The 24,651-nt window shown below is 35.2% G+C and overlaps 1 long non-coding RNA gene across 2 annotated transcripts in view; it reads left to right on the forward strand.

The window, feature by feature from the left end:
* Positions 1–19,307, forward strand: part of LOC126957360 (uncharacterized) — a 75,469-nt gene extending 56,162 nt beyond the window's left edge. The window contains exons 3-4 of one of the 2 annotated variants that reach the window (XR_007726723.1): positions 12,699–12,851; positions 13,747–13,901. This is a non-coding gene — a long non-coding RNA (uncharacterized LOC126957360). Of the gene's footprint in view, positions 1–12,698; positions 12,852–13,746; positions 13,902–18,893 lie in introns of those variants that run through there. The other variant, XR_007726722.1, reaches the window with a different exon arrangement.
* The last annotated feature ends 5,344 nt before the right edge of the window (positions 19,308–24,651 follow it).

The following is a 24,651-nucleotide window of genomic DNA, read 5'->3' on the forward strand; positions in this document are numbered from 1 at the left end:
ATTGTTTGTTTGTTTGTTTGTTTGCCCTCAGAAAGGCCTGAATAAAAGTATTCAAAATTTGGTAAGCAGTATTTTTAAATAAGTTTCTAGACTTCCTAGGGATTTTTTGAGCAACGTTGATTATTCTGGAATGCTGTCTTTAGCATGAGCACAAGACTTAAATAAAGAATTATAACTATCATTTATAGAATATTTACTAAGTGCCATGACTGTGATAAGTGCTTTGTATACATCATTTCAATAAATATGCATAACATCATAAGAAAATTGTTATTATTATTATCACCTCCAGATTACATGTGAAACTAGTGAGAGTTAGAGAAATAGCAACCTATCTAAAGCCTCAGGGATTCAAAATCAGTTCTGGCTGATTTCAGATCCCCACCATTCACCAAAATGTCATGCTGCACAAAGGACAACAGACTATACAAAGAGCAATACACGGGTATATTTACTCCATAGCATTTTGAATGAAGACAGTTCCAGGCAACTTTTTTCGTGGTTTTAAAACAATGATTTGTCTGCATGGTTTTTTTGTTTTATCACCACTTACTTAATATCTGATAATGTTCCTATTAATGATCACTCCCCATAATTTCTATGGCTCATTTCTGAAGTTCCTCCTTGCTGAGCACTTCCAGTATCATTGGTTCATATGTTAGGATCACCCTGTGTCTTAGGAGTGTAGTATAATGAGATCATGGATTTGGGTAAGCAAAGATGTAACATGACAATTATTACAAACAGCTGTAATCCAAATTGTAGACCTGAAAGTATATATTTCTAGTTGCAAATAGTTCAACCAGATGGAGATTGTGTAAGAGAGAGGATCCTGAGATACTGTTTGTTAAGATATGGTAGCTGGAAGACTACAAACTTACTGGTCGTGGATGCAAAACCACTCACCAGATTATATTTTATCCTTATTTTGATTATGATTAATAAGCACAGATTGGTCCCTTAAATATCAAATCCATATTTCTGCCTTTGAGATACACTTCATCCCTGGTCAGTGTTTTAAGCTCCACATACCTATTTTATTATGTTAAAACAGCCAGAACTACTCAGGGCAAACTTCTCATATCATAATGTAATCCACATAAATCCAAGGATTTGGTACATAAAATAGTATGTTATAATATATTCAGGCTGCAAAAGGAATTTCAATACTGACATCCTTTATATGCACTCATATACTCTTATTTTGTCTCCAGCTTATGCTACATTGCATTATCACAAAGCATTTAATATGTGCTGTCATTTCTCTTAAAAGAACATTCAAATGAATATAAAGCCTCATTTTAAAATACACAATGTTTGTGCTGCTTTGAGAGAAAATTTAACAAATAAAGGAAATCAAGCGATGAAAGAAAACATTTTTAACAATATCATTGAGAGAAAATGTTCCAGATCAATAAATGAATTCACATTTAGAAATAAGGGTAATGGTAAGGCAACATAATTCCATTCTGAAACACTGAAAAGTGTTGCTTCAGATCTCAAACAAGCAAAAAGGACAAATATGAAAGCTCAAATTTATTTTATGGAACTAACTTTGAAATTATACAGTATTAAGTCAACATGAAAAAATTTTTGTTTCCAAAATAAAGTTCATCAAATATGAGCTGAGTCAGACAAACCTGAAGTAGAAAATTACTCTAAGCTATAAGCCACTCAAAGACAGGATCTGTTTCTTACTTAAACTAATCAGAACATTAGGAGATGAGCTTGTTTTGGGTATGAGTAGGGTGTTCATAAATATATCATCCAAACTAAGATACCCTTGTAAGTCAAAGGGGTACTACTCCAGGGGAAGAGCTGTGAACCTGGAGGACTATCCCAGGGAACCTGAAATTTAGGTCACCCTATTTATAAGGTACCACATGATATCTATTGGAAGGATCTAAACATTTTCCTCACTTATTTCTAAATGTATTCAATTTTTAAAATGCGGTCATGTACCACATAACATTTTGGTCAATAAAAGATTGCATAGATGACAGTAGTCCCATAAAATTACACTGGAGCTGAAAACTTCCTATCACATAGTGACATGAAAGTCATAGTGCAGCACATCACTTTTGCGTTTGGGGTGATGCTGGTGTAAACAAACATACTGAATTGCCAGTCATAGAAAAGTATAGCACATACAATTATGTACAGTATATAATACTTGACAATAAATGACTATGTTAACGGGTTTATGTATTTAATATATTCTATATTTTATTGTTATTTTTTAAAACTATTGAAACTTCTTATTTAAAAAATGTATGTTACTATATATCATATAAACATATTGTTATATAAACATTATTTTAAAAACTACTTATTAAAAAAAATTAACTATAAAACAGCCTTGGGCAGTTCTTTCAGGAAGTATTCCAGAAGAAGGCATTCTTCTTACAGGAGATGAAGACTCCATGTGTATTATTGCCCCTAAACACCTTCCAGTGGGACAAGATGTGGAGATGGAAGATGATGATATTGCTGATCCTGTCCCTATGTGCCCTGGGCTAATGTGTGTATTTGTGTCTCAGTTTTTAATTTGAAAAGCTTTGAAATTTAAAACTTTTTTTATATTTTGAAAATAAAAAAATCTTAAATAAGTATATAGACAAAATATTTTTGATAGCTGTACAGTGCATTTGTATTTTAAACTAAGTGTTAAAAGTTAAGGAATTAAAAAGGTTATAAAGTAAAAAAGTATAGTAAGTGAAAGTAAATTTATTAATGAGGAATAAAAAAATATGTTTTTCCAAATTTAGTGTAGCCTAAATGTACAGTGCTTATCAAGTTTACAGTAGTGTAACAGTTACATCCTAAGCCTTCACAGTCACTCATCACATACTCCCTGACTCACCTGGGGCAACTTCCGGCTTCATTTATGGCAAGAGCCTCATATAGTTGGGCCATTTTTCAGCTTCTATACTGTATTTTGACTGTTCTTTTTCTGTGTTTAGATACACAAATATTAGCATTGTGTTATAATTGCTTATAAAATTTGGTACAGTGATGTGTTGTGCAGGTTTTTAGCCTAGGAGCAATGGGCTATTGCATATAGGCTAGGTGCTCAGTAGGCTCTACCATCGAGATTGGTTTAAATATAGTCTATGGGCTGGGCGCAGTGGCTTACATCTGTAATCCCAGCACTTTGGGAGGCCAAGGCGGATGGATCACAAGGTTAGGAGGTCAAGACCAGCATGGCCAAGATGGTGAAACTCGGTCTCTACTAAAACTACAAAAATTAGCCGGGCGCGGTGGCAGCACCTGTAATCCCAGCTACTCGGGAGGTTGAGGCAGGAGAATTACTCGAAACTGGGTGGCAGAAGTTGCAGTGAGCCAAGATCGTGCCACCGCACTCCAGTCTGAGCAACAGAGTGAGACTCCATCTCAAAAAAAAATAAATAAATAAAAAATAAATATAGTCCATGATGCTCACACAATGAAAAATCATTGCCTAAATATGCATTTCTCAGAATGTATCCCTGTTGTTAAGCAACTCATGACTGTAAAATAGTTACAGAGAAGTGAAGAATCTTGGATAGATAATGCATTTAGAAGACTTAACGTATTTCTATTGTGATTTTTTAGGTGACTGTTCTCCAAATAGGAAAGAGTCTAATGTTGTATCTAAAATTGAGGGTTTTGAATAAAAAAGAATGAAAAAGAGTATGCATCACTATATTATGCACAACAGCATCTATTAATTGCTACACTTGACACTGAAAGTGTGCCATTTCAAATGGTGAAACAGTCACAACTGCACAAGGAAATACTGACAATGCTATGATTAATCATTACTTCCACTACTACTTTGCCTAGAAAAGGATTTTACAGATAAAAATGGCAAGTTTCTCCCACCAGAATGACTAAATGAAAATGAAAGACAGTGCTAAATGTGGATGAGAATGTGGAGAAACCAAAAGTCACATACATTCTTGGTGGGAGATATAGCTTGATGCAATCACTTTGAAAAATACTCTGGAAAATTAGTTGGCACTATATACTAACCACGAATATATCCATATCTTTTGACCCAGCAATTTCTATTTGGACAGAAATGTGTACATATGTTCACCAAAAGACATACAAAATATTTATTACAGCACTATTCATGATAGTCCCATACTAGAAACTATGTAAATGTCCAATGATAGAAGACTTCAGAACAAATTTTTATATACTCATACAATGAAGTACTATACAACAGTGATAATTTAAAATGTGGCAACTACTCTCAATAATATAGATCAGTCTCACAATTAGAATCCTTATTGAAATAATCCAGACAAAAATGACTACATATTGTATGATTTGTATGTAAAGTTACAAACAGGACAACTTAATCTATGGTGTTACAAGTCAGGAATACTATTAGACCAAGGGGTTAGTACTCACTGGAAGACCTCACAAGGGAGTGCTTCTAGGAGGTTGGTGCGATACTGTTTCTTGATCTAGCTGGGTATGTTTAGTTTGTGAAAAATTCATCAAACTGTAACATATAATTTGTCCATATTCCTTATGTAGGTTATACTTCAATAAATATTATTTAAAAAAGGCAAACCTCAGTCCAGTACTGGTTGAAATTACAACAATTTCAAATTAACAAAATGTGAACTAATGATTTTTTTAAAGCATAGAAAAACATTAATCCTTTTTTAATCTTTGGGAAAGCACTACTAGGCAAAATATGTTTTAAGGTTTTATACGATAGCTTGACAAGATCATTTCCAATTCTAAATCTCACTAAAAAAGAGAATCTAACCATATTTTAGAATAAGTCAGGATTATAAAAAGATGTGAAAAGTATGACCCATTTTTTTGTCATTATATATATATAGTACTGGTGAATTTTCTTATATTTCCTTTTTTTAAAAAAATGCATTGCTTTTTGTGAAAAAAGTTTTTAATTTTAAAAATATAATTGTCACAGATTTAAGAACTGTCTTTTAGACAGCAGAAATAAAAATGTGTTGAAAGGAACTTTTGGTTACTTTTAATGGGAAAGAAAAATGATTATCAGTGGCATCACCTTTGACTGATGGCTTATTGAAAGTGAATAATGTAAAATATAATTTGCATTTCTAAATTGAAGTTATTAGCTAGGTTTTACTCAGCCACTCATAATACATTTAGAAATGCTTTTAGAGATATTTTCTTTTAAAAAAATCTGAACTGAAATCATTCTTTTCCTTTTGCTTAAAATGTGTAAAAATGAAGCTTTTGTAATGCCAAACTCTCATTTTGAAAATGCTTGTTGTGATTGTAAATTTTTATATCCCATATATGAAAATATTTTAGTACAACATATTTCAATATTTAAACCAGCCTTATAATGGCTTTGTTATATTTTATTCTGCTAGTTGTTGTCTGCATTTCTTACCTATCTAAATCATGTTTTCAATTTTATTAATATTGCAATAGGTGTTATTGCAATATAGTTTGTATCTGATTCTATATGTTATCATCACAGTTAGAATACATACATGCCACTAACAAGCTACCTAGATATTACTTAATTGGTGTTGTAAACAGTTAATCTTATGTGATATTTAGATGTCTAAGAAAATTTTCATAGTATCTGTGGTTGAAACTTTTCATTAGGCAAGGAATATATTATAACTTTTCCCAATTGAAATAATGCAATATAGACTCACACAATACTTGAAAACATATTATGCAATTTATTTTTAAAAATTAGATTAGATTTGGAGGAAGAAATTCATTCAAATGTTATATAAGAATGACACTAATGTTAAAAAGGTATTTCCTCTATTATTGACTATAGAAGCGAAAGTGAGTCTTTGGTTTAAAAATAGAAAATATAAGTATTGTAGGTATGTTTAGGGGGAATAATCCTCAACTACAATATCTTAATTCCCTGCAATGTTTTGTAATGATGCTTCTCTTGAGGGCTGGGGCAAGACTGTGCACAGAAATTATAAAGTACAAATTCTTGCGTTAGTCAGATATAGATGTATGTTTATCAACAAAAACATATGATACATGTTTAATTGTCTAGCATCCTGAAGGATGCTAGAAAAGTTAAGCATAATTTAATGCATGATAAGATTACAATTCAGAATACGTGGGATAAGGAGAAAATAGACCAAGAGGCTATTCAGAAGGACAGGAGAAAATGAAACACGAGACTACTATTTCAAGCCTTGAATATCAGGCCTTATGATCTCATATCAATTTATGCATAAGACTGATGATTGAGAAGATAAAAACATTGAGTGAGCCCCACACCATGTTTCTCCTCAAGACGGGAAACAAAAGGATTGCTTTTTCTGGGCTTCCTCAGAAAGAGGCCCCAATTGTCCCTTTTTCTTTTCACAAGCCCTAAAGAACCTCTTGGGTTTCCTTGTACTCACGTGCATGGAGCTCTCCATCCTAGCGAGAAAGATCAAAGTCTTGAAGCCATGCCTTTTCTCTTCTCAACTCCTTTACTTTATTTTCTTAGTAAAGATGTAAATAATTCATGAAATAAGCCATTTGCTTTTTCCTTTTGTTTATTTTTCTCAGTAATTTTGAGAGAAAACTATTGCAATGGGAATGATTAGGGACTATAAGACTTTCGAAATTCATTTTTAATGGAGAAAGTGTTACTGCTTTCAAAAAGAGTATTGTTTTATTTTAAGAAAACACCCCTATCTTCACAATTTTGGTCAAGTTGTTTTCTCCTATTTAAAGTGTCTTTCCTTCGAGCCAGTTACTTTCTCAAGATCCACTGCAAATACTTTCTTCCTATGCAGGCATTTTATAAAATTGGCAATGTCACATACTTTGACGTAGGAAATTATTTTTCTTAACTAATTGTCAATGTTGCCATCTGTAGTCCTTATTGCAGAGGAGTAGACTCAGTCATCTTCTATAACTCCAGATATGACTTCATAAAATCCCAAATAAAAGACATATATTTTGATATATAAATACATTCGCTATTAGCCTTGCCCAGTAAAGTCAATATTCTGGAGATCAGATTGGAAAATACCAGGGCCACCCTTATGGAAGTTGGTATTAGTAAAATTAAAGCCTGACTATTTCACATTATATGTTCACACATGTAGGTGTCTTTCAGATTGATAATACAGAATTCCTTCCCTACCTATCTCAATTTTAAATTGTCTCATAAAAAATGTTTTGCTTAGAGTATTGATATTAAAGTAGGATATTCTAAACATTGATTTTTCTAGATTTCTTATGGTAAAACAAACTACAAAGCTCTATTTCAAGGCTTTGTAGGGTTCACTCCTACTTAACTCATGGCCCTAGGACTTTACTGAGACCTGCAGTAATGGAAGTCCCCTTGTATCACATCTGCCCAGTGAGACTTACCGTGAAGACAATTAAGTTGTGCCTTCAGGGCCTGTTACTCCCATAGGTACCTTCCTAGGCCCTAAGAGGGGCCCTTACACTGGGTTCATAAAGTAGAAAATTTCATAAAATTTCAAGATATAAAATATTTTCTCAACAACATATTAAAATCACTGCCTGAGTTCATTCCACTTTCTCCTTTGACACAATTCTTTCCTTGTCTGTTGAAGTTAGTGTGGCCCCAGAAATGTTAGGTATCTAGGAGGAATTCGGGTTGGTCAAACCTTTATTTGAAATTTAATGGTTGTATTATGTGATGGCAGTCATCTCATTAGAAAATATCGCTATTCCTAGCCATCTTGGTACATAATGTGCCAGCTCGACACAAAGCTGCAGGGCATGAGTTCATAATGTGGCCAGAATTGGAAGAATGAGGGTAGTGGAAAAGAAACATGCTTTGAAATATAGCCATAACTAGTCCTTCAACAACTCTTCTAACTATAAAACATGCAGAATGGTTAGCAGACCATTCTGTTTCCATTGATGCGAAGTGAATGTAGAAGTTTCTCCCTGCAAGGAATAAACTTAACATAGCATAAATAATTTAAGCAACCGCAGGACATTTTTCCCCCATGGGAAGAGAGGGAAAAGTATCTATCAGAATTTCTGTCTTTGTAAGACACAAACCTGTAGAGGTGCTATAAACAGCAAGTAAGTGTGTGTGAAGTTGCATGTTATATGCATTCCAGTGCTTCAGATCATATCTTTTTATCCAACAGCTCTTCTCTTGCTGAACTCTTGAAGTTTCAGACAAAACGCTAACTAGATCATACTTAAAACAGTAAATCCTGAAGAAGAAAGATAAATTTCTCATAGAAGTAACAAATAGACTTCTGGATTGTTTGATAATCCAATTAATGAAGAGGAATTCATCATGTGAATACATAGAAAGTATTTAAATTTCTTGCTGATACTATTTCAATTTGACAGGAATTGTTGACATTAATAGAGACAAAAAGACTCATACATTACTGGAACGATAGTATTGATACCGTATTGGTTCAATGTATGCTGTCAGTTTAAGAAATACTTAAAATTAGTCATTCCAAGAAAACTTAAAATATAAATTCCCTGAATTCTTATAGCTCATATACAAAACGAACTTGATTAAGATTTTCCCAAATTTGACAACAATACTAAAAATTTATGTGGCATTACAAACTATGAAGCTCTAAAAAACCTCTTGTAACTATCAGTAATAATAAATACATTTAATCATGCTATTCTCTTTATAGATAATATAATAAAATTATTGTCCTAGGAAGAGGTGTTCCTAGAGAATACAGTCAGCAAACAGGCAAAATACTGCGTTACTGCAGACTGTTAGTTTTTGGTCAAGTTTTCAAGTATTAATTTGTGTGATTTATTTTTTTCACAAAATAAATATTTTCTTTCTAATATTGTATATATAATTGTATATTCTGTTTCTTAAAAAAGTCCTCCAATATATTTCAGACCTCATTAAAACTAGATTAATTCATGTGTTTCAGTACCTTTTCTGCTATTAAGAGGAAGGCCATGTAATTTATTTTATAAACATTAATGTTTTCCAGTGAAAGTTTTACATAGATAATTATAGGCTTTATATTGGAAGAGCCCCTAGCAAACTGGAAGTAGCCCATGCTATTTATAGAAATACTCACAAGATAAATTTCTGATGGATTGCATAGATAGGGGAGTATTTGTCTCTTCTGGAAAATTGGTATGATTCCTTGTTTTTCAGCTGTTAAAGTTATGTCTCATTATGTTTTTCTTCTTTCCTTGACTTATATTCAGAGGTAAGTTTTGTGCTCAATTGCAATGGATTCCCTTAATTCATCATTTCCTGGATAATTCCCTATCCCAATTTACCTCTAATCCTTTATAACATAACTTTCTCACTCTGTTTCAGCTTTTATTAAGTAGTTACTAAGTTCCTTAAAAATTGTTTTTCTAGTACATACTGCTTCAGTGTATTTTTTGGAAGTTAGTATTATATGGAAACAATAGTTGAAAATAAAATACTTTAGAATCATTATTATCACAATAGCTACCATTTATTAAATAGTGACTCTGGGTTAGCTCTTTTATATAAATTACATTTTATCATTTTGTTTTCCTTTGTGGTAATAATTCCTAGCTCCTACTCATTCTGTTTAGACTAACTAGTTGCTTAGATATAAACTACTGACAATTTATATTTGCTTAGAATAGCACAAATTATAATAAAACCATTATCTTCTAGTATCATTCATTCAACAAATACAGGACACATTTTAATATAATGGCCACTTCCTCAGAATATAAATTGATTGTCAGCTTCACAATCATGAATCAAATGATTTCTTTTGGGCACTTTCCATACACACACAAATATACAATATATAATTATAAAAATATAAAAAGACATATAAATAGATATGTCTTTTTATATTTTTATAATTATACTTGATATATGTATATATACTCTCCTATATGTGTATCTTCTAAGTGTGTGTGTGTAGGCACATGTGTGCACAGTTTTTTCAAATATTTTTAAAGGTGTCATATCCTCTGTGAAGGTATCCTGTAATTGTGACATTACTATGGCAATTGTATTCAATTAATGCTTGGCATCTTGACTTTAACAAAGTCCATATAACTTTCACTGCTAAACAAAAAGACAGAATTAATTTCTGGCCATTGTAGGAGTCTCCTATTAACTTAATAGAACCCTGTAGCTGTGAAGAATACTGGGGAGTCTTGGCAACATCACCAGCACAGCAGCCTTGGCTAACTTCCTGAATTAGGCCTTTTCTTTGCAGGTATCCATCTGCTTTCTAATTTTACTTCTCAGTAGCACTAGGTGCTGTCTTCAGTGAAACCCATCAACTTTCTTGATAGTGGCCATTACCTTTTCCAGAGGAGGATCTTAATAAAGATTCATATCACATGACCTCAGTGGGAAAAGTTGAGCCACAAAGGAAATCTCTGAACATTGTATTTCTGATTGTACAACTAAGAGAATATTATAGTCTACTGCTGAGATCAGCTCGGTTGTGGAGACCCTAACCCCGCGGCACTAGAGGAATTAAAGATACACACACAGAAATACAGAGGGTGGAGTGGGAAATCAGGGGTCCCACAGCCTTCAGAGCAGAGAGCCACGAACAGAGATTTACCCACATATTTATTGACAGCAAGCCAGTCATAAGATTTACTAAAAATATTCCTTACGGGAAATAAAGGGATGGGACGAAAATAAAGGGATGGGTCTGGCTAGTTATCTGCAGCATGAACATTTCCTTAAGGCACAGATTGCTTATGCTATTGTTTGTGGTTTAAGAACGCCTTAAGCGGTTTTCTGCCCTGGGTGGGCCAGGTGTTCCTTACCCTCATTCTGTTAAACCCACAACCTTCCAGCGTGGGCGCCAAGGCCATCACGAGCATGCCACAGTGCTGCAGAGATTTTGTTTACGGCCAGTTTGGGGGCCAGTTTATAGCCAGATTTGGGGGCCTGTTCCCAACAGTCTATGATGACCACACACATAGGAGAGAGGGAGGGAGGGAGAGAAAGAGAGCGAGCGAGAACGTGTGTGTGTGTGTGTGTGTGTGTACTGAGCTGAGAAATGGAGGAAGGAGAAAGTCTCTTGTCAGAATTCAACCACACCTTGTTCCTTCTTTCTTTTTCGTGAGTAATGAGAATACTGAGATTCAAGTGCCTCCTAAGAACATTGATATAATATGCTGTGAATACTCAAAGTATACAATGAAAGAGAAAACAGACTTTTCCAGGCAGGAACACTAAATCAAGGAAACAAATATAAACATGCAATGAGAAGAAAACATTGAGAAAGAATCAATGCCCCCTTTACTTTTTTCGTGTATTTTGTCCATTAACACTGATCACAGCAGTCCTTCTGTAAATGCATTCATATTTTAGTCATTTAAAAGGTTATCTTTTCTAGACAGTAATTTTAAGCCAGTGAACTTACATTAAAATACTAAAAGCTGTTTATGAGAAAATCAAGCAATGAGGAGATACAAAAAGTTAAAAAAACACAACAAAAATATACGAATCAAATATACAATAAAAGAAAATGATTGGCTGCACGCGGTGGCTCACGCCTGTAATCCCAGCACTTTGGGAGGCCAAGGTAGGCCGATCACAAGGTCAAGAGATTGAGCTCATCCTGGCCAACGTGGTGAAACCCCATCTCTACAAAAGGCACAAAAATTAGCTGGGCATGGTGGCAGGTGCCTGTAGTCTCAGCTACTCGGGAGGCTGAGGCAGGAGAATTGCTTGAACCCACAGGGAGGAGGTTGAGTGAGCCGAGATCGCGCTACTGCACTCAAGCCTGGGCGACAGAGCAAGACTTCGTCTCCAAAAAAAAAAAAAAAAGAAAAGAAAAGAAAATGAGTGCAGGATAGCAAAACAAATGGGTAGTACTGTGTTCAAAATATTGACATGTTTTGGCTTGGGCCGGTGGAAGCAGTGCCAAATTTTGCTCACTGTGTGCTGAGGAGGGGGCTGGGGATTAGAAGAGAAATCAAAGTCCTGAAAAGTATCACTCACAGCTCCACTCAAGAGAATAATGGAAGGCGGATGAGTTTCGGGAGTCTGGGGGAGGAAGTAGACATTTCCACAAGATTAGAAGCCCCCACCTGACCTCTTCTGAGTCACTGTAAGGGACTGGGAAAATGACTGTACTTCACCATTTTGGTGATTCCCTAATGGGCACAAAGCCGTAAAGGAAAAGCTAAACAGTCCCATAAATGCTTAGTGCTAATTATTTCCAGTAGGAAACTGCAATTTAATCAAGCAGAACATAAAAGATCAAATAAATAAGCAAGAAGTTGAGAGCAAGTGGGAGGAAGACATTGCTTATGGAGTTCCTCGGCTGTTTCCCTCGCCACTATATTTTTAATCTCAAAATTAAATCAGTTTAACTCATGGACATAGACAGTAGAAGGAAGAACGATTACCAGAGGCTGGAAAGGGTAGTAGAAGATTGTGGGGAAGGGTAAGTATGGTTAATGGGTAAAAAAAATATGTAAAAAGAATGAATAAGGCCTAATATTTGATAGCACAGTAGGGTGAGTATGGTCATTAAAAACTTAGTTGTATATTTTAAAATAAAGAATGTAATTGGATTGCTTGTAACTGAAAGGATTGAGAAGATGGATTCCCTATTTTCTATGATGTGCTTATTTCACATTGCTTGCCCGTATCAAAACATCTCATGTACCCAATAAATATGTATACCTACCAGGTGCCCACAACAAATTTAACAAATAACTTAGAAAAGTAAATGCCAAAACCACATTATGCATATGTTTTTCTCCTCTATTGTTAGGAAGTGGATATAAGAGAAAAGATGAGATAACAACTGAACTAATCATAATGAATGTGTCAGCGTCTCCAAATTGGGTTATGGGAATTATCTGATGTCAAAGGTCCTATCTGCACTGGGCAGGGATGCATCCCCCACACAGTGGAATGAACACAGGTATGGAGCATTTAACAAAACTTGGACAAAATAGATGCAGATACCACATAGTCCTACTGAACCCTTCCAGTTCTGCAGTCTCTTACAACCCCCAGTTCACGTGCTACAAAAATCCAGTCCTCAACAAAACGCTCAGAGGAGAGAGAGGCTTCAGATACACAGTAATCAAGAAAAACTTACTCTATTTCAGTATAAAATAAAGGGTATAAATAGAGCTGCCAATCTACACAAAAGAGCAAAATGAAGGACAAAAGTCAGAATTTAGGCAAAGTTAATATAGCATAAATAATAATAAAGTGAATAAAAGGAACATGGCATATAATGAAGAGAGAACAACTTCATTCTGAAAGAAAATATAACCCAAGAACTGACCCCAAATCACAAAAACCTTGTCAGTCCCCAGGTTTTCTCTAATAAGATACCTATTCTGAAAATACTGGGTTTATATCTTTAGGGAGATTGCTGAAATGCCCTTTGAAATCCACATTATTATTGAATATTAAAAAAATCAAAGTCTCTATTAAATAATGAAGATGACTTTAAAAGTTGTTTTGTAATGACAGATGTAGAGTAAAAATTAACAAGTTTGCTAGATAATTAGATAATTTCTGGATAAGCTGTTATTTATATTTAGACCAGGAATAACATCTTGTTTCTCACCATAACTTAGAGAAAAAAAGGGCATGGTTAAAGAAATACCATAGCTATCTACACATTACTTTCAAGTTCTAAAAGTCACTTTCCAGGGTATACAAAATTATTTTTCTTACCTAGTCTTTCTCTCCATACAATATGAGATTTAATAATAGAGTGAGTTTGTAAATTTTGATTTCTGTGAATGTGCAACTGACATACATGCTTTCTGTTAATTTCTGTTCATGCTTCACTTTTTCAGAAACAGCAGGAGTGAAAGGAAGATAGAGCCAAAGAGTCCAGATCAGCATGGTCATTAACTGACTGAAACCTTGGGAAAGGCAAAACCTCTTGGGAAAAGCAAAAATTCTTAGGTTTTCACTTTTTTCTGTTACAAAAAATATGAACATTTTACCTGTAAACTCTCTCTAAAGGAAAGAATAAAAATACCTTTGACCTTAATATTTAGCTTTCTTGTCTTTTTCTAACTCTTGGTTCTTCTAGAAAAAGTTATTGGTCCAAAGCTCTAAGAAAGGTTTCTATTCATGGTATTGCACTGGACCTAGAGTCACGAGAGCAATAATTTAGCCCTAAATCTGCCAGTCATTCATCTTGTGCAGTTGGGACTGTTACTTGACAGTTCTCTGAGCCTCTGTTTCCTCCTGGATAAAAATTAAGCAGTTGAGTAAGCCTTTTCTTGCTCCTCCTCTTTTTCTATCATTTTAACCTTTAACAGACTTCTTTGAGGATCTTATAAACCATAAAACTTCTTCCTATGAAAATATACACAGGCACAATGCTTTGCATGTAACTTCAGTGGAAATTCCTGAAGGGGCCCATTGATGCCACATTAATATTCTATGAACCAGATAATCTGAAAAGTCTTTGCTAGGAGTATCATGGTAGAAATCAACCTTACTATTCTAAGGCATCTGGTACGATTTCATTTTGTAATATCAGAAGATCTTTTCTCAATATGAATAATTTTCCTTCTCATATGTCTATTTCTTTGCATATACATTTTTAAATGTTGGTGAGTTGTGTATCATTTTGAACAGGGTCCTGTGTTAAGTCTGTTTAAAGATTTTAGGATATGAAATGAGAGAAAGCGTGAAACAGTGAATCAAATCCTTGGCTTAGGAATCCATTAAGTTCTATTCTTCAATCTCAGATGTTCTCTATAACTTTGAGTAAGTCATTTTATTGTTCCTTTCCTAATAATGGTGATGAAACTTACTTCCATGATTTCTAAGGTCATGTCCAAGTCTGAGTTTTTATTATAAGTTAATAACAGGGAACCACTGTTTTTATTTATATGAATGCAATGCCATATGGAATTTTATGAAATGATTTATAGTGAATTATGTTGTGTAAATTTCTGGATTTGTTTAGCTGAGTTCACCCAGGCATGGTTGTATAGCCAGACTCAGACTCACCTGAGCTTCTCCAGTTTCTCTATCCTTGGGTCAGTAAGACAACCCCTGAGACAGCTCAGTCTTTATTGGTGTAGCTTGCCTGTGCATGCAATCCCAACCTATGCCCTTAGCTTTGTTTCCTGACAACTTAGTATCCCCAGATAAGAAGGCCAGCATTGTGCATGACTTTCATCTTAATGTTGCTAGAGCTATGGAGACTCTGGTTTTATTCACAATGTTCACACTCTGGTGAGGTTCCATGCCATGGGAAGAGCAATCTGGCTTTTCCAGTGATTGCCTGGTGGGGCTATATAAAGTTTACCCTGAAATTATCAAGGAATTAATGGCTCTGGATCAACCTTTGAACAGTAAGAAAAAATACACTGAAAGGAACAAGAAGGTAAATGATTTGTCCTTCTCCCCCTATGACAGCTTCTAAGCACCATCCATAGTGACTAAGAAATCAGTTGTACTTTCTTTTTGTTTTTCTTTGTTTGTTTTCTTTTTTGTTTCCAATTTAAATTTTATTTTCTGTCAAAGGAATACTTATACATAAAAGCTTTATAGAACAAGAATCTCTTTCTTTCATCAGATGTAATTTGTTAACAGTAATTTTATATCACTCTTTAAAAATTATATTTTATGTTCCAGGGTACATGTGCACAACGTGCAGGTTTGTTACATATGTATACATGTGCCATGTTGGTGTGCTGCACCCATTAACTCGTCATGTACATTAGGTATATCTCCTAATGCTATCCCTCCCCCTTCCCCCCACCACACTACAGGCCCCGGTGTGTGATGTTCCCCTTCCTGTGTCCAAGTGATCTCATTGTTCAATTCCCACTTATGAGTGAGAACATGCAGTGTTTGGTTTTCTGTTCTTGTGATAGTTTGCTGAGAATGATGGTTTCCAGCTGCATTCATGTCCCTACAAAGGACACAAACTCATCCTTTTTTATGGCTGCATAGCATTCCATGGTGTATATGTGCTACATTTTCTTAATCCAGTCTATCATTGATGGACATTTGGGTTGGTTCCAAGTCTTTGCTATTGTGAATAGTGCGGTAATCAACATATGTGTGCATGTGTCATTATAGTAGCATGATTTATAATCCTTTGGGTGTATACCCAGTAATGGGATGGCTGGGTCAAATGGTATTTCTAGTTCTAGATCCTTGAGGAATCGTCACACTGTCTTCTACAATGGTTCAACTAGTTTACAGTCTCACTAACTGTGTAAAAGTGTTCCTATTTCTCTACATCCTCTCCAGCACCTGTTGTTTCCTGATTTTTTAATGATTACCATTCTAACTGGTGTGAGATGGTATCTCATTGTGGTTTTTATTTGCATTTCTCTGATGGCTAGTGGTGATGAGCATTTTTTCATGTGTCTGTTGGCTGTATGAATATCTTCTTTTGAGAAGTGTCTGTTCATATCCTTTGCCCACTTTTTGATGGGGTCGTTTTTTTCTTGTAAATTTGTTTGAGTTCTTTGTAGGTTCTGGATATTAGCCCTTTGTCAGATGCTTTAAAGTTCATATGGAACCAAAAAAGAGCCTGCATTGCCAAGACAATCCTAAGCCAAAAGAACAAAGCTGGAGGCATCACGCTACCTGACTTCAGACTATACTCCAAGGCTACAGTAACCAAAACAGCATGGTACTGGTACCAAAACAGAGATATAGACCAATGGAACAGAACAGAGTCCTCAGAAATAATACCACACATCTACAACCATCTGATCTTTGACAAACCTGATGAAAAGAAGAAATGGGGAAAGGATTCCCTATTTAATAAATGGTGCTGTGAAAAGTGGCTAGCCATCAGTAGAAAGCTAAAACTGGATCCCTTCTTTACACCTTATATAAAAATTAATTCAAGATGGATTAGAGACTTAAATGTTAGACCCCATAAAAACCCTAGAAGAAAATCTAGGCAATACCATTCAGGACATAGGCATGGCCAAGGACTTTATGTATAAAACACCAAAAGCAATGGCAACAAAAGCCAAATTTGACAAATGGGATCTAATTAAACTAAAGAACTTCTGCACAGCAAAAGAAACTACCATCAGAGTGAACAGGCAACCTACAGAATGGAAATCAGTTGTACTTTCTTGTGAAGATATCTTCAGTAGTCACCTTTTATTCACTTTGTATGTTAGTCAGGGTTCTCCAGAAAAACAGAAGCAATAGGACACCTATCTACATCTATCCATCCATGAAGATATTTACTATAGGGTATTGGCTCACATATTTATAGAGGTTGGAAAGTCCCATCATCTGCTCCCTAGGAGACCTATGAACAATGGTGGTATAGTTTGAAGGCCTGAGAGCGAGAAAGCCAATGATATAAATTCTAGTTCAGGTATACCTGAAAATCAGGAGCGCAAGGACAAGGGAAAATTGATATTCTAGCACAGCAGTCGGGCAGTTAATTTAGTCTTCCTCCATCTTTTTGTTATATTCAGGACCTCAGTTGATTGGATGATGTGGGGAAAAGAAAGAGAGATCAGCCTGTTACTGTGTCTATATAGAAAGAAGTAGACATAAGAGACTCCATTTTGTTCTGTATTTGAGATGCTGTTAATCTGTGACCCTACCCCCAACCTTGTCCTTGCAAGAGACATGTGCTGCGGTGACTCAAGGTTTAATGGATTTTGGGCTGTGCAGGATGTGTCTTTGTTAAACAAGTGCCTGAAGGCAGCTTGCTGGTTAAAAGTCATCACCATTCTCTTAATTTCAACTACCCAGGGACACGTACAGGGCCAAAGTTCGCAGGGACCTCTGCCTAGGAAAGCTAAGTATTGTCCAAGGTTTCTCCCCATGTGATAGGCTGAAATAATGCTAAAAGGTTTATGGAGATGTTTGCATATGCATCTCAAGGCACAGCATTTTCCTTTAAACTTATTCATGTCACAGAGGTTTTTGTTCATATGTCTTACTGCCGATTTCCTCCCTACAATGATCCTATTGTCCTGCCACCCCCTTATCTTTAAGATGGTAAAGATAATTATCAATAAATACTAAGGGAAGTCAGAGACTGGTGCCAGCATGGGTCCTCTGTAAGCTGAGCGCTGGTCCCCTGGGCCCACTTTCTCTTTCTCTATACTTTGTCTCTGTGTCTCATTTCGTTTCTCAAGTCTCTCGTTCCACCTATCGAGAAACACCCACAGGTGTGGAGGGGCAGGCCACTCCTTCAGGATGAGGCCCATGTGCTTTACTCAGTCTACCAATTCAAACACTAATATTTCCGTGAAACCCCCTCATAGACACACCCAGAAATGAAGTTTAGCCAGCTGTCTGGACATCCCTTGGCCCAATCAAGATAACACATAAAATTTACCATTATGCTCTCCCTCTTACCGTCTCCAGTGCTCTTTTCATTCTTGCTCCCCTGGTATTGCATGCCTAATAAAGTGTAGCACGTAAGCTTCACCTCAGGCTCTGTGTTGTAATGTATCCTGGCTCAGACAGTAATGTTTAGAATCTTCCAAATTTTCTTCTGGTCTACAAGAAAATTTGAGGAAAATTATAGCAGTGTAAGCGGAGGGAACTGAGTCATATGGTACAATATCAAACTTGAAGTTGTTACAAATGTGTGAGCCTATTAATACTAAAAGAATCTGTAAGTGGTTTCTAATATCTGTAATGTCAGTCTTCTAGTATATTCTACATTAATCTGACCCCTACATTTTTATTCTCCTGAGTTTATTTATGATTTACATGAAGGAGGAGTATTTTATAAAGAAAGTAGATAAAATGAAGAAGAAATAGAGGGGCAAAAAGAAAAGAGGTAATAAGAGAAATGGTGAAACTGATTTAATATTTTTAGACTACAGGAAGATATTTAATCTCACATACATTAATATCTGTGGAAGTCCAAATTTAAAATGTTGTGCATGTGCTAAAACATACAGTTTAAAAAACTTGATCTATGTTCATGTTTTAAAGCCGAACCTATCTTAAAGTGCATTTATCTTTTTTTCAGTGCTATAATAAAACCATAGTGCTGATTTATGATGAACCTGGATTTCTCTTCAAGGAAAGACTTGTTGCCTCTGCTGATGGAATTCCTGTCAGCAGAGACCTTTCAGGTGCCAGTGACTCTGGAGAAGCTCTGAGCTGTAGAGCAACCTCACCTAAGGTCACGCCCTACCTGAGTCAGCAGACTCCACTGATTGACGGAGATTATAAAGACCTGGCCATTTTGTCCCAATGAGGTGCACCTGCAATGGGTCATATGAGGTACAAAGCTCCCTGTGAAGTCAACTCAGGCTGTTGTTGACTTACGTTGTTCCTCAACTTCTCTCTCTGCCCAATCTAGCTCCCTTTATCTCACAATCATAGGTGTTCATCCCAAAGACATCCCTTAATATAAATAATACACAATATACTCTATATGCTAATCTGTTCCCCATTCATTTTTTATGTAAATCTGTGTGTGTGTGTGTCTCCATGTGTGACAGAAAAGCATAAAAGTCAACCCTCTAAACTTTTATTTATATAACTGGTCTCCAAGCCGAAGTGATAATAAAATATTTAGAATTTTGAAAAGCCCAAATGCCCAGTAAAAACAGATACATCCTGAAGAAGTGCATTAACCTTTTGTTTGCTGGCCCTCTGAAGGTCAGAGATGGAGCAGTCAAGATGAAAGCATTTAAATGTTTTAGCAACTGACATGGAGATCTTGGATTATGCTAACTGAATATCAGCCCTCCCCTTAGCAAAGTAGGACCATTGTTGCAGCTGGTTCCTAACATGGAGTCAGATTTGGGGCAGGAACTCAGTGCTCTAAAGATTTTTACGAGAAAAAAAAAAAAGGCAAATAAACATGTACAGTTTTCCACAGTGGTAACATCCTCTGTCATATGGCAGCCCTCTAACTGATCTAGAGCCCACAGTGTCATCTCTTTTACTCTAGAAAAGGATTTATAGCTCTGCACCTCTACCAGCAGCGTCAGCAAAGTGCAGACAGGAAAGTGCCTTCACACAGAGTAGCTCAAAGGAAACTGCTAGACTAAGCAGTGAACATTCCTGCCGAGAGACTACCTTTCAAGTGACTTGCTCTCTACTTCTCATGGCCAACTAGAATGCCATTCTAAACAAAACTACAAAAGAGAGAGAAAGCAGGCTACAGAAAATCTCTTCTCTCTCTTTTGTCACTCAGGTATTGACCAAAGATGTACATATTTTTATTGAAGATATTGCAATTGCTAACATTAGATGACTTAGACCTCCCTTTCTAAATTGTGAGCCAGCACAGTAAAATCACTGGAGTGAGGATGGTGTTCTACAGTTTTTATCAATATATGATATTGATTTGGATGCTTTTAGTATTTACCATAATAGGTGGCATACTTTCGCAGCTTGCTTTTTTACACATTTAGTATTTTTTAAGGATCTATCTACATGGATTCATGTGGTTCTATTTCATTAATTCACTACTAAGTAGCCTTCCATCACAGTGATATACCTTAGATTTTTTTAACTTTTATTTGAAGTTCAGGGGTATATGTGCAGGTTGTTACATAGGTAAACGTTTGAGTCATAGGGGTTTGTTGTACTGATTATTTCATCACCCAGGTATTAAGCCTAGTACCCATTAGTTATTTCTCCTGATTCTCTCCCTTCTCCCATCCTCCACTCTCCAATAGGTCCCAGTGTGTGTTGTTCCCCTCTATGTGTCCATGTGTTCTCATCATTTAGCACCCACTTATAAGTAAGAAAGTGCAGTTTTTGGTTTTCTGTTCTTGTGTTAGTTCTCTAAGGATACTGGACTCCAACTTCTTCCATGTCCTGGCTAAGGAAGGACATCATCTTGTTCTTTTTATGGTTGCATAGCATTCCATGGTGTGTATGTACCATGTTTTCCTTATCCAGTCTGTCATTGATGGACATTTAGGTTGATTCCTTGTCTTTGCTATTGTGAATAGTGCTGCAATGAACATACACATGTGTGTGTCTTTATAATAGAATAATTTGCATTACTTTGGGTATATGCCCTGCAATGGGATTGCTGGGTCAAATGCTATTTCTGTCTTTAGGCTTTGGAGGAATCACCACACTGTCTTCCATAATGGCTAAACTAATTTATGCACCCACCAACGATGTATAAGTGTTTCTTTTTCTCCATAACCTTGCCAGCATCTGTTATTTTTTGACTTTTTTGTAATAGCCATTCTTACATGTGTGAGATGGTATCTCATGGTGGTTTTGATTGGCATTTCTGTAATCATTAGTGATACTGAGCTTTTTGTCATATGATTTTTGGCCGCATGTATGCCTTTTTTTTTTTTTAAGTGTCTGTCCATGTACTCGTCCACCTTTTAATGTTTTTTACTTATAAATTTGTTCAAGTTCCTTTAGATGCTGGATATTAGATGTTTGTCAGATGCACAGTTGTCAAAAACTTTCTCCCATTCTGTAGATTTTCTCTTTCCTCAACTGATAGTTTATTTTGCTATGCAGAAGCTCTTTAGTTTAATTAGAACCCATTTGTCAATTTTTGCTTTTGTTGCAATTGCTTTTGGCATCTTGATCATGAAATCTTTTCCTATTCCTGTCCTGAATAAATAGCATTGCCTAATATCTTAGATTTTTAATCCTCTTCTGTATATAGGCAGTAACAATAATTTCAGTATTTTTCTATTACAAAAACCTTCAGCAGATTTTCTTGTATATATCCTATTACAGATATGATAGGTTTCCTCTGGTTTATAGAAAATTTATCTAGAGGTGAATATTATGGGTTGTAGTGTGTGTGTGTGTGTGTGTGGTGTGCGTCTTTGATTTTACTATGTGTTTCCACTTTCATTACGCAAAGTAGTACCAATTTACACTACCACCAGAAATATACATAGTGTCCTATATCCACAAAAAATTTTGAATTGTCAGATTTTAAAATGTTCGATAATATAATCTAATAAGAAGGACATAACAATATAATGACAATGACAGTTCTTTTATTCAAGAAATAATATTTCAGAATATTTCCTTATGTTTATTAGCCTTTACATTCTTGGATAATTTTACCCATTAAATTATTTTACTTAGTGATTTGTACAATATCCTCATATATTCTAGATATAATCCTTTGCCAGACAATGCAGTGCAAATAACTTCTGGTTTAGTTTGTAATTTAACTTTATTTTATAGTTTATTAATTTTATTGTTATCAACTCTATCAATAATTTTTTATATCTTGTATTTTTGCAAGAAATCCTTACGAATCCTAAGGTATAAACACATGCTTGTTTATTTTCTTCATAGGTCTTTATAATTTTGCTTTGCACATTTAGGTCTTTGATCCATTGAGGATTTATTTTTCTGCATGATTATAATGGGAATCTGATAATTTTCCCTCCTACGAATCGTCTCTTTTCTTGTTAACATTCATTGAATAGTTCGTGTTTTTTTCTCCAGATGCTGCCTCTGTCATATCTAATTTCCCATTTATGCTCAGGACTCTTTCTGTGCTGTCTCTTGCTCTATTGGTTTAACTACTGTCTTTTTCAGCACTAGCAACAAACTTTTAATTAATATGATTTCAAAATATTTTCTCTCATTCGGTAGATTGTCTATTCACTATGTTACTTGTTTTCTTTGCTGTGTATAAGCGTTTTAGCTTGACGTTATCTAATTTGTCTATTTTTGCTTCTGTTGCCTGTGCTTTTGAGGTCTTCCCCCAAAATCTTTGCCCAGAGTAATGCTCTGAAGCATTTCCCTAATGTTTTCTTCTAGTAGTTTCACAGGTTCAGGTCTTACATTTAAGTCTTTAAACAATTTTGATTTGACTTTTATACATGGTGAGAGATAGGGATACAGTTTCATTTTTCTGCTTGCAGATATCCAGTTTTCCCAGCACCAGTTATTGAAGAGACTGTCCTTTTCCCAGTCAATACCCTTGGTACCTTTGTTGAAAATCAGTTAGTTAGAAATACTTGGATTTATCTCTGGGCTCTCTAATGTGCTCCATTTGAACATGTGTCTGTTATTAAGCCAGTACAATGCTGTTTTGATAGCCTTATAATATATTTTTGAAGGCAGGCAGTGTAATGCATCCAGCTTTGTTTGTTTTTTCTTTTGTTTTTGTTGTTGTTGTTTTTGCTCAAGATTGCTTTGGCTATTTGGAGTCTTCTGTGATTCTACATAAATTTTAGGATTCTGTTTTTCTATTTTTGTGAAGAACATCATTGTTATTTTGATAGGGATTATATTGAATCTGTAGATTTTTTTTGGTGATATGGTCATTTTCACAATATTAATTCTTCCAATCCATGAGCATGAGATGCCTACATATTAGAAGAGAATATTTTCAAATTAATGTAGCCAACATGGAACTGATAACCAGAATATATAAGAAACTCAAACAACTTAATAGAAAAAAACAATTCAGTTTAAAAATGGGCACACGGCTGGGCTCCATGGCTCATGCCTGTAATCCCAGCACTTTGGGAGGCTGAGGTAGGTAGATTGCTTGAGGTCAGGAGTTTGAGAACAGCCTGGGCAACATGACAAAACTCCATCTCTACAAAAAGTACAAAAATTAACTGTGTGTGGTGGTGCACACTTATAATCCAGGTACTCTGGAGGCTGAGGTGCTCGGATTGCTTAAGCCCAGGAGGTGGAGGCCGCAGTCAGCTGAGATAGTGCCACTGCATTCCAGCTTGGGTGACAGAGTAAGACCCTGTCTCAAAAACAAAATAAATAAATAAATTTTTAAAAATAGGCAAATGTCTCGAATAAACATTTCTCAAAAGACAACATACAAATCACCAATAGGCATATGAAAAAATGCTCAACATCACTAATCATTAGAAAAATGCAAATAAAAACCACAATGCAAAATCATTTCACCCTATTTAAAATAGCTATTATCAAAAGGACAAAATATAACATGCTGGCAAGGATGCAGAAAAAGGAGAATGCTGGCACCCCTTTGGTGGAAATGTACATTAGTACAACCATTGTGGAAAACAGTATGGAGGCTCATTAAAAAATTAAAATAGATCTACCATATGACCCAGCAATTTCTGCTGGGCATGTATCTAAATATAAAACAAGGAAATCAATATATGGAAAAGACATCTGCACTCCCATGTTTATTACTGTACTATTCCTAACTTTACAATCAATGGATGAAGGAAATGTGTTATATATACACAACTGAATACTATTCAGCCATCCAAAAAGAATAAATTCCTGTCATTTGCAGCAAGATAGATGGAACTGGAAGTTATTATGTTAAGTGAAATAAGCAAGAAAGACAATTATTATGTGTTCTTACTTATATGTGGGAGCTAAAAAAGTTGATTTCGTGGAGGTGGAGAGGAGAATGGTGGCTACCAGAGGCTGGGAAGAGGGTGAGGTGGTGAAGAGAGGTTGGTTAATGGGTCCACATATATAGTTAGAGAGAATAAATAAGTTCTAGTGTTTGATAGCACAATGGGGTGCTATAGTTAGCAATGATTTATTGTGTATTACACAGTAGCTAGAAGAGAAGATTTGAAGTATTTTCAACACAAAGAAATGAAAAATGAGGTAATGCATATCCCAATTACCATGATTTTATCATTACACACTGTATGCATATATGAAAATATCACATGTACCCCATACATATGTACAATTATTTTTGCCAATAAAAAAATTTTTTTTTAAATTTATTACCAGTTATTATAAATAAAAATAAATATGAAAAATAGTTTTAAAATAAACTTCCCATCACTATTCTTTAAAGTTATCTT

The sequence above is a fragment of the Macaca thibetana genome, chromosome 6, assembly GCF_024542745.1.
Source record: "Macaca thibetana thibetana isolate TM-01 chromosome 6, ASM2454274v1, whole genome shotgun sequence".
NCBI classification, from domain to species: Eukaryota; Metazoa; Chordata; class Mammalia; order Primates; family Cercopithecidae; genus Macaca; species Macaca thibetana.